At 32.0% G+C, this 8236-nt stretch overlaps 1 pseudogene; it reads left to right on the forward strand.

Moving 5' to 3' along the window:
* Positions 1-2165: 2165 nt before the first annotated feature.
* LOC139782834 (uncharacterized) lies at positions 2166-7316 on the forward strand (annotated as a pseudogene).
* Positions 7317-8236: the final 920 nt, after the last annotated feature.

The following is an 8236-nucleotide window of genomic DNA, read 5'->3' on the forward strand; positions in this document are numbered from 1 at the left end:
AGGAGGAAACTATACTCATTATAAAATCCTACGGGTGGTGTATGTTTGAACGTTAATAACTTAAAAACTATATTTTACGCAGAATTTAATTATTTAATCAAGACGCTTATATTATAAGCATTTAAAATTACATCAATTTAAAATGACCAAGAATCCTTGGTTAAAATGCTGGTGACGATCCTCAGGACGATTATAATTATAGGTATTGATTATAGGTGTTATTTTGTGTTGAAAGAGACGAAAGAAAGCAGGAGTGTGATAAAGAAAAAAGGTAAAGGTGGGACAAAGAAAAAAGAAGAAATTTCCTCTTTTTACTACTTTCTTCGTAAATAATTATAGGTATTGATTTTGTTAATAATTATAGGTATTTATTTTGTTGTCGTTTAATTACTTTGTAAATTTTTGGAAAATGCCTAAAACAAAAAAGACACAACTTTCCCGATCAACATCTAACGCTCGACGTTTGGCACAAGCTAAAAACTTAGAAAGTGTTTCTCAAAGGGAAGAACGAACTAAAGCAAAAAAATCACAACTTTCCCGATCAACGTCTAACGCTCAACGTTTGACACAAGCTAGAAACTTAGAAAGTGTTTCTCAAAGGGAGGCACGATTGTTAGAATCACGTTTACGTATGTCTAGATCTAGAGTTAGCGAATCAAATATTGAAAGGGAAGAACGTTTAGAACAAAATCGATTGCACATTTCTCAAGTCAGAGTTAATCAAACCAGTGCTGAAAGAGAAATGCACTTAGAAGGAAGAAAACTTCGATATACCGTGGCTAGAGTCGCTGAGACCAGTCGAGAGAGAAGAACGCTTAAAGCGTCGACGATGTCAAGTAAACCAGGCGAGAAATGCATTCAATTCATTCATTGGACCTAGATCTTTCACTTACCGATTACCGATTTTTTCCATTGGTTTTTTAAGTAAAAAATCTTACCAATTACCGATTTTTTCCATTAGTTTTTTAAGTGAAAAATCGAGGTTATGTGTTCATCGCGAGCGAGCAATCTCAAAATTCCCTAAAAAACGCCAGGGTAAACCAAAGGATGATGTCGCTAATCGGTAAGTGAAATATCGGAGAAGCGGAAATGACTCAATAGTGTGAAACTTGAGTAGAAAAAGACCGGTTACGCATCATTTATGCGGTCCATTTTGAAATTAGAAACATTTAGTTATGATTCAAATTACGAATATCAATTTCATCCGAAAGTAATAATTTGGAAAATTGATTTAATATGTGATCATTGATAAGCAAAAAAGTTTAAAACTTAAGCACCTAAAATGTGTTATTCATGTGTAAAAGTTAAACTACCGTCTTTAAATCAACCCGACTCCTTATGGAACTCCTTTAAGAAAAACGACTCCCGGGCGAAGCCCGGGTAACCAGCTAGTATTGTATATAATTCGGGATCGCTGTAATGACATTTATTTCAATCGCATTTTTGACTCCATTTATCTTACAATCTTAACTTCAACATAAAAGTTATGTTAATTGTACACATAATTAACCTCAAATTATGATCAGAATTACATTTCCTTTCTGTTGAAATATTTTAACATATACTCCGTTCAATGAGAGATTGAGAGTAGATCGGACAAAAACTCGTCCGTCTCACGCATGTCTCCTCCCACGGAAAGCCTAGAAAACCCTTCTCCACACTGCCGTGCCGTATACGAGCGCGCTACGCTCTCCCCACTTTGCCTACCCATACAGCACAAAATGTTTTCAAAAAATATTTTTGGATATTTCTGTAAAAATATTGCAAGAAACATTTTAAAATTTGTACGAATAAACCGGGCATTTTAAAATTGTTTTAGGAATATTTTAAAATGATTTAAAAACCTTCTGTGGTAACATTTTTAACAATATTTTAAGAATCTTTTAAAAATATTTATAAAAATGTTTTTCTTTATTACCCAGACAATATTTTCTTAAATATTTGAAATATATTTTTGAAATATTAATTTAAATCTACATATTTATTGTTTTATAATCTCGTTCCAAAATATTTAAAAAATATTTTAAATTTATTTATTATTGGCTTTATAACCTTTTTTCAAATATTTTTGAAATATTATAAAATATTCTTAATTAAGAAAGATGCATGGTAGCGGATCTTTCCGTGATAATTTGCAACGACGCCACTAAGCGACGCATAATGGTAAGACTAACTCGTAAGTAAATTTCAGTTGAGGGCTAATATAAGCAGGCTTCCTGCGAAGCAAAATCATGACATCCGCGAGACATATCTTTGTCAGCAATACAACGCAAGGCTCACCCAACACTGCTGCAATGATATAAATATGCAAAATAATATTTTCCAAAGTAAGATGTAAAGATGTAGATTTTTCAAATATTAAAAAAATCTTTCAAATGTAAGAAATCGAAGGCGCGCTTATCCCGGCATGTGTAGGGTTCCTATAAGGGAGTTGGGCAGATACCGTTGCCTGATTGTGATTGGCTCCGCCATTTTCTGGGCAACTTCCGGTAGTTCCGGCAACACCGGCACATGGCAATCTTGGCATAGCTATCATCGATGATCGACGCAATAACGTGATAAGTGCTGTATTATTCACATACGAAGAAAACTGTTTATATTGAAGGTAAATATTGTGTAATTGTGTAATATATAATTAAAGTGAAAGTGATGGAATGCCCCGTATATAAAATACCTTGTGATTAATGTGAAAAATAGAAAATGCCGCATTGTGTAGCTTCTGGATGCTACAATTCATCCAAAAAAGGCGCAGTAATGCATATCTTTCCACGAGATTTGCAACGTAAAGAAAAATGGATAGAAAATGCTGGTGGACCTTCAGGATTCAAATACTGCAGAATTCCAAACAAAAATTCATTTTTATGTGAGGTACGTTTTCTATTTATGAGGAGTTGATTTATTAGCGATTTATTATTGTCCACAAGCATGAGGATTCTGACGACGTACAACGTAATATATTTCATTTTTAATATACTGTTCCATTTTATAGTTCCATTTCACGGTTGACATGTATGAGAAGGAACGTGTTGATGGCTGGAAAAAATTGAAATCATCTGCTGTTCCAACGGTTTTTGGAGAATTTGTTCATTCAACAAAATAAAAAAAATGTTGCAGGTAAATAATATATCAATAATATTTGTTTTTAATTAATTCGTCACATTCAATAATATTAACTCATGGCTTATTTTTTTTTTACATCAGTATATCATATACGACATAAATTTGTAAGTCATATTTGCATAGTTTACGTTGTTTGTTTTGCTAAATATTGGTATTTATATTTTAGCGTTTATACCTGATACTACATCAGCTACAGAAATCGTAGTAGCTTCTGAATTAACAGCTCAGGGGGATGAAGGATATGTTCCCAATATCGAAGCTGCTGCAGAAATTGAGATATCTAATCTAGTTCAGAGAGAGACAGAATTTCTCTCCGATACTAAACCCACTAGAGAAATTGAGATATCTAATCCGGTTGAGAGAGAGGAAGAATTTCTCTCCGATACTGAACCCACTAAAGAAATTGAGATATCTAATCCGGTTCAGAGAGAGGAAGAATTTCTCTCCGATATTGAACCCACTAAAGAAATTGTGGTATCTCATCCAGTTCAAGGAGACGAAGATTTTGTATCGGAATCTGCTTCAGAAATATCTCACCATCTAGTCTCAGCTCCTGTGTGCTTGCAAGATTCTGATGTCTGTCGCAATAAAGATTTTTGTAATTCGGAATCCCTTAAATACTACAAACAACAAGCTCATAGATTTGGACAACTGTTTGAAAGAAGTGAACGAAGGAGAAGAATTATGAAGAAAAAGCATAAGCAAGCACAAATTCCATTCAAGAAGAAACTGAAGACACTAGAAGAGGAAGTACGTATTAATAATCTATACCCTAAAATACTTCAAAATTTGTTAAATAGCGATCAAATTAATTTACTATGCCGCAAATATAAGAAAATACTGAAATGGAGCGATAAGACGTTAGTGAAGGCATATCAATTGAAATTTGCTTGCGGTTATTCTGGCTACCAGGAGTTATTAAAGCACGGTTTTCCATTTCCATCGGTCAGGACATTACGGAAAAAGTTAGAAAATTGGAAGTTTTAGAGTGGAAAATTTGATGAAATCTTCGAATTTTTAAATATAAAAATTTCACAATTTCATAATGATATGGATAGAGATTGTTTAATCGTACTCGATGAAGTCAGCATAACTCCAAGTAAAATTTACGATCCTTCAACTAATACATATGTAGGCTATGTTACTTTACCGAATCATGACAGTACAGAAATTGCTACACATGGTTTAGTATTCATGCTCGTTGGCATTGCTAAACGATGGAAACAAGTCATCACGTATTTCTATACCGGAAAAGGTTCTAATGGAACAATATATAAAGAGATAATTGTTGAAATAATTGAAAAAGCAAGTGCGATAGGATTGTATGTACAAGGCGTTGTTTCCGATATGGGCTCTTCAAATCAAGCCATGTGGCGAGCCTTTGGTATAAATGTTTCTAAACATTCTACAGTACAAAATAAGTGCGCGCATCCGGTTGATCCTAATAGACATCTTTTTTTTCTTTCATGACGTTTGTCATGCTTTAAAAAATTTTAAAGAAGGCATGTTAAATCATGTTACTATCACAATTCCTTCAAAATTCGTTGAAAAATATAATTTGCCCACGAACATTGCAAGTTCAAAACATTTTGAAGAAATACTACATGCACAAAGTAATTTTGACTTGAAGCTTGCACCAAAGTTACGCAAAGAATATTTAGAAACTTCGAACCATTTCTTAAAAATGAGGGTACCATATGCATACGGCGTTTTCAATCTAGACACAAGTTCTGCTCTAAAATGTTTAGTTCCTATATTTAAAAAACCTGAATTAAAAACAACAGCTTACTTAGTCGAGCAAGTTGCTAAATGGTTTCAAATAGTAAGTTCTAGAAGCCTTGCCTATGCAATCAATACACATAATGAAGAAAAATATATTAAAACGATTAATTTCCTATACGAGTTTTGTGAATTAATATCTTCATTGCAGTTTGGTAAAAAAGATAACTGGAAACCTTTTCAAAAAGGTATTATTATATCAACTATATCGTATATTGAAATAGCAACTTATTTAATTAATGAACGGGAATATAAATTTGTTTTTGGTGGTAGTTTCACCCAAGATTGTATCGAAAACTTGTTTTCGACACTTCGAATAAAACATTCGACTTTAAATGCTCTCCAATTTAAAAACGATTTAAAATTAGTAACAACATCACAATACATGGCTAAGATAACGAGCAGTAATTACGATAAAGATGATCGTGAGTTTTTGCCAGATTTCTTTGACGTTATTCAAAATTTGCCAAAAAAAGAACACTGAAAAAATAGTTGAAAATAATTGGCCTGTTCCTAATTCAATATAGGATATACAATTGAGTCGAGTCGATTTAAATATACTACATAATATTGCCGGATATATCATTACAAGTATTGCAAAGTGTCAACAGTTGTGTGAACTATGTTTGGAAAGTACGGGTAACTTTCAAACAAAACCGACTTATTACAACCACTTAACGTCTTTAAAAGCCTTTAAACAAGATACATTGTTCTTTGTAAACGAAAGAACGTTTTATTTCTTTGTTGATATGGAAAAAATATTTAGATCATACGGATACGATAAGTCAGTTTTTGGAAGTTATACTAACTTGCGAGAATTTTTTACTAACAAATTTAAGGAAATACCATACACTATACCCGAATGTCATGATTTATAGAATAAAATTATAGTTCGATATGCAACGTTAGATTAAAGATACATTCTAAAAACTTTCGCATGAATAAAAAGTCGGAATTCGCGAGTAAAACAATGGCAATGCACTATCGCGTTAAGTAACAATAATATTTATATTTATATGTAATGTATTTTTTTCTTTGGTTTTTAATTCTTTATTTCATGTTTCTGTTTTTCAAGAGTATTATGTACGCATGTATCTGTTTTTAAAAAAGTATTATGTACAATTAGTTGTACAATATATTATTTAACTCGTTTAAGATGTAAAATATAAATAGATAAATATATTACTGTTGAAAAATGTCTCACTCTATACTTTGTAACTTTATTTATTTCTTCCTTCATATTTATTAAATTAACTTTTACTAAACATTTACTTTCATTACACAACAGATAATGCAATCACGTATGAAAGTGCCTCCTGGTTTGAAGTTTCCTTTCAAACGTTGAATTGGATAATGGATATGTGTGGATATATATAATATACATACAATGGCTATATATATTATGTATATAAATTTATTGCACTTAAGTATATGATGAATATGTGTGTATATTGCCACTAAGTATATCATTACAATGCAAGGTGAGTAATTCATAAATACATATATGTAAATATCGAATTTGTTACATAAGCTCGTAAAATATTATATAATTGTATATTAAAATTATATAAGTAACTACCCCGATAGGAAAAGATTTATAAGATTATATGACAAAATCTGGATAAAATTGGGAATGCTGCAATTGGCAACAATAGTAGTAGAAATTTAGACCGTTGTGCAAATATTAATAAATATTTGCACAATTTATTTCTAAATAGTATTTCAGCAAAAAAGCAGCGTTATGAGTAATTATCTTAGCGCAATAATTGTAAAATTCCTCTCAATTAAATGATGCAATTATTGTACAATATTTGCGTAATTTTCCTATCGGAGTATAAATTGATTTTCATACAACATAATTATACGTATACTTCAGAAAGAAAGTTTCTTGTATTAAAATAAAATACATATTTATCTCAAGTTTACTATAGAAATTTTTATTTTCCTTCTTCCCTCGTTGTTAAAAGTATAATTTTGGTTTACTAATAACTTTTATTTTTGCTGTTAACTGTAATAAATGTGTTAAATTTATGATAGCTTCAATATTTTTACTGTCATCTTAGGTTAAGTTTATAACTTCATCAATTTTTCATTTATTCTTCCATTTTTATCTTCTATTATATATATATATATATATATATATTCTTCTATATTAATATACATATTACGTTTGGTACAATAAAGTTATAATAGCCTTTTTATACGTTGCATTTCATATAGTAGTTACGATACAGAATTTAAAATTTGCCGCTCTTTATACGCTGAGGAACAGAAAATGGCGACTTCCGCCACATTTGCCCAACTCCCTTATAGGAACCCTAGGCATGTGGCGCCACAGGTTGGTAACTACGCCGACGAGAGGCGCTAACGTCAGCGCTAGCAACGTGCGATCGCGGGTAGCGGTGATTGGCCGGTGATGTCACGGGATGTTCACGTGTTAAGAATGTAACGGTCGACGTGCAAGTCCAAACATGTTACGGCGCGTCGAAACGTAGTAGAGTCCGATATTGAGTATCCGAAGGGATCGGTCGTGCGTCGGAGGGCTTATGCCTCTGTAAATCTATCCCGACGTGTCTATTCAAGATTTGTAAGTCCGTGCAATGGACTTCGCGATAATGTATTGGAAGGAAATATAGTTGAACGTGAACGGTGTAAACCTTGTGTTCTTTTCCCATATCACTGTCCTCGTCTTCCTTACGTATTAAGCGCGGGGTCTAATAACAATTTAATACCCGTGCTACGTTGATGAGTTTATCCCGCGTATTCCACCGGGAATAATAAAAGTGTTACATTACACAAACATGAAACAATTATTGCTACTTGGGTTAAACACATTTTATTTTTCAAAGCAATATTTGTGAAAGATTTTACAAATATTATTGAATATATTTATTTGCAATCTTTTAAAAATATTTTCAAAAATATTTTTCTGACATAATTTGGCGGACATAGAAACATTTAAAAAATATTTTTGTGAATTATTTTAATCTTCCTAAAAAATATTTAAAAAATATTTTGTGCTGTATGGATACCTATGCGCAGAACCACTTTCAATCTCTCGTTGAACGAAGTATAGTATCAGTGTTACCATTTAACACATCCATGTTATGTTAAATTAACACAAAAATTTGAGTGGACCGTTTGGGACATGTGATATGTTATATTTAACACAAATTTTCCAACAGTGTATAATGAATATTAATGTGATTTTAGCATTTTTGGCTATCTGGGCAGGTGTGCAATGGGATTTACTGGAAATTCGCAATAACATGGTCTATAGATTCCTGGATGTTTTAACGGTATCATTGTTTAGGGAGTTTTACAGGGATTTCCCAAC

This window comes from Temnothorax nylanderi, unplaced genomic scaffold (genome assembly GCF_030848795.1).
Source record: "Temnothorax nylanderi isolate EJ_2023f unplaced genomic scaffold, tnyl_v1.0 TNYL_tig0444_pilon, whole genome shotgun sequence".
Taxonomy (NCBI): Eukaryota; Metazoa; Arthropoda; class Insecta; order Hymenoptera; family Formicidae; genus Temnothorax; species Temnothorax nylanderi.